This window comes from Paramisgurnus dabryanus, chromosome 7, assembly GCF_030506205.2.
Source record: "Paramisgurnus dabryanus chromosome 7, PD_genome_1.1, whole genome shotgun sequence".
NCBI lineage: Eukaryota > Metazoa > Chordata > Actinopteri > Cypriniformes > Cobitidae > Paramisgurnus > Paramisgurnus dabryanus.
This window is the reverse complement of record NC_133343.1, coordinates 41801447-41805070: the sequence shown is the minus strand read 5'-3', so window position 1 is coordinate 41805070 and position 3624 is coordinate 41801447. Positions and strand designations below refer to the sequence as shown.

Sequence of the window (3624 nt, the reverse complement as noted above, 5' to 3'; positions counted from 1 at the left end):
TCAATCAATTATCTTTATTCATTAATTCGTCAGATATTTTATCTCCGTTACAGTCTGGTTTCAGACCTAATTTTTCTACCACAACTGCTCTTTTAAAATTCACAAACGATGTATTTTCATCCTTCGACAAAGGCCAAGCTACAGGTGCCATTTTTATTGACCTCTCTAAGGCTTTTGATCTGGTGAATCATTATCTTCTTCTTGATAAACTGTCTTCTATTGGTCTAACTAGAAATGCTCTCCTTTGGTTTAGTGCTTATCTTCATAACAGACGTCAATGTGTTGCCTTTCAAGGTTTTCAGTCAGATTATGTAATCGTTGAAAAAGGTGTTCCACAAGGTTCTTCGCTTGGACCATTGCTTTTCTCCATTTTTATTAATGATTTACCTCAGATATGCTCAAATTGTTTGGTACATCTTTATGCCGATGACACTGTAATTTATACTTCTAATTCGGATATGACACAAATTCAGAATTCTTTACAATCTGATTTAAATTTGGTTCAAAAATGGTTTCATAATAATGGTCTTATACTTAATAAGAAGAAATCCTGTTGTATGATGTTTGGGACACGTCGTTGTCATTCTTCTTCTTTGGATTTGAACATTATCTTTGAAGATGGCTTAACTCTTGATAAAGTTGATTCATTTAAATACCTTGGCCTTTGGCTTGATTCGGAACTTACTTTTAAGCCCCATATTGATTATGTAGTTAGTAGAATATATTATTGTCTTCGTTTACTTTATCGTTCAATCAATTGTTTTACATTTCAAGTAAGGAAAAGAATTGTTTCCCAGTTAATATTACCCCTTATTGATTATGCTGATATTGTTTATCAAAATACCTATGATATCTACCTTAAGCCTCTTAATGTTGTCTATAATTCTTTGTGCAGATTTGTGTTAAGGTGTCCTTATCGTACTCATCACTGTTATATGTATGAGTTGCTTAATTGGTTACATCCTAAATCAAGAAGACAATTTCATTGGCTTTTGTTCATTTTTAAATGTGTCTATTCTGTTTGTCCATTTTATTTGAAACAATTCCTGATTCTATATGGGTCTTCTTATTCACTTAGACATATGCAATATCCTTACTTTCTTGTTCCTAAAATCTTTACTGAGGTCGGACGCAGGTCATTTCAGTATAAAGCTCCTTTTGACTGGAATAATCTTCCTGTTTCTTTGAGATCTACTACCTCTCTTAATCGCTTCAGGATTTTATTATTTTCTTATCTTAAAATAACTTGTTCATGTTTTTGATTGGTTAATTATTACTATTATTGTTTTCTTTTCTTTTTGTTTTGCTTTAAACTTTGTGTTCTGTTGATGTTATTGATTTATGATGCTGAGATTTTGTATTTCAACTATGGTATGAGGGTATGGGGGACATGTTGAGCATTTTGTGTTTGTTTTTTGTAATGTGGTTGTGTTTTGTGTTGTATTATTTGTTTATGTTTTTGGGACCCCCTTGAAAATGAGATGCTACATCTCAAGGGGCTATCCTTTCAATAAATTCAAATTCAAGACTTGTGTGCAATCTGATGTAAAAAACAAAGGGCACTGATGTATTTTAAGATATGTCAGTACAAGTTGTTTTTAGGTTGGACAGTTCTTTCATTTATTTTAGTCTAGAGCTAGTCTAATCCCTGTCCGGGAAACCGCCCCAATATGTTTAAAATGTCTTGCAAAAAATCTGTAGCAAACATTTAAAAGGGAGACAGAATTCTGTGCTAAAACTAGAAAGCATGCACAACTCTCTTTTACCTTAGTATTTAATGATTATGGCATTATAGTTGCTGTTACAGTTCACTCAAAGTAAAGGTGGCTAAATGTGGACATACAGTTCTGTGCAAAAGTCTGCATGCTACCATTAGATTTGTTGTTTTTTCAATTGTGTAGTGATCATATATTTATTTCTCATTCTCTTTATTAGAATACAACCAGAAAATACAGGAAATGTGTATGTAGTATTAAAAACAGTATAAAAGTTTAAGCTGAAGTTTCAAGTATTTAGGGTAAACTCACCTTCAACTTGAGCAATAGCAGGCAACTGCAGGATCTCTTACACATAAATAAAATTAAATCCTTTCTAATTCTAATCGAATGACTGCAGTCTCCTCAAAAAAGCTCAAGATGTGTTTCGTGCCAAGATAAGTCACACTTAATACTGACTGATGCCTGAAGAAGACATTTAGTTCTGGAAATTGTTTTGTTTTCAATTTTGTGTACATATTTCCTGTATTTTCTGTTTGTATCTTAATAAAAAGAGTAAAAAATAAATATGGATGGACATTAAAATTTTGCTAAAACAACAAAGCTGGTGATGGTGGCTTAAGACTTTTGCACAGTACTGTATGTTACCTATTTTATGTGTAAATGCAAATCGATATGAATATGAATACTCCCAGTATGGTTTCAGCTGGTCAGGCTGGTTTAGCAGGATTGTTTTACAGAGGTTTTGGCCACTTTGTAGCTGGTCTTAGCTGGTCAGGCGGGAAGACCAGCTGACCCACCAGCATATACCACCTTGGCTAAGTTGGTTGGCTGTCTTAGCTGGTTTAAGCTGGTCCTTCAACCTGGCAAAACTGGTACGTCAGCTGGTCTTCCACCCTGACCAGCTACAAAGTGAACATACACATCTCAGAGAGAGCATAGGACACACACACACACACACACACACACACACACACACACACACACACACACACACACACACACACACACACACACACACACACACACACACACACAATATTTTACTATGACATAAAATAATATAAGTTGTCTTATTATATTGATCTTTGATATTATTGTAGTTTTTTGTGTTAAAGGCATATTGAAGTATAATATGTAGAGTATATTCACACAGACTCACTTTAACTCAATGTAAGTTGCAAGTTTGAAATTGAGCTGCTGAAATTTGCCCTGTGTAACTGTAGCATCGTCCTAATTCCCATCTCCCAAACTGCCTCCCCTCTGAAGAAACAGATAACGAATCTACAAACAAAAACAATCCATAGTAAACATGGGTAAAAAGTCAGCAGTGACTAGTAATGTTGCGTGTGTTATGGCACATACCATCTTTTGAAAGTCAGCTTGGCTTGCTGCATTTTTCCGACCACTGCTGTGATGATGTCCTGGATTTGGTCTACTTTCAGAATGATTCTCCACTCCAAGATTTCTTTCAAGAAGGTGTTTTGAAACATTAATAAAATTACTAACTACACCAGTAAAATAAATGAACAATAAGTCTGTCTGGAAGAAAATCAATATCAATAATTTAAGGTAAAAAAATAACAAAATAGTGTACCTTGATTCGCTGGTTGGAAGAAATTGATTGATGTGCTGCATTTGTGATTGTGCATGAAATGGAACTGTAAACACATTCCAGATAAAAAAACAAACAATAAAAACAATTAATCATTTGTAAGTCACTCAAGGCATATGACAATTAATAAATTGAAATCAAGTAATCATCATTATACTACAAATACTGTAGACTGAGATTAAATATATTGTTTCTTAATTCCACAGAAGTATAACAATTTAAACTAGATATGCAATTCCCAAGGAATTACCAGTGCATGAAAATGCAAAAAGGTGATTGACAGAAATGTAAAAG

General features: G+C 33.7%; 1 long non-coding RNA gene across 1 annotated transcript; it reads right to left on the bottom strand.

Annotated features, from left to right (window-relative positions):
- Nucleotides 1-2872: 2872 nt before the first annotated feature.
- On the bottom strand, nt 2873-3390 carry LOC135734368 (uncharacterized). Its single transcript, XR_010527305.2, has 3 exons — nt 3313-3390; nt 3081-3183; nt 2873-2999 (listed from the first exon to the last, which is right to left on the bottom strand). It is a non-coding gene; the product is annotated as an uncharacterized lncRNA (long non-coding RNA).
- Between the last annotated feature and the right edge of the window lie 234 nt (nt 3391-3624).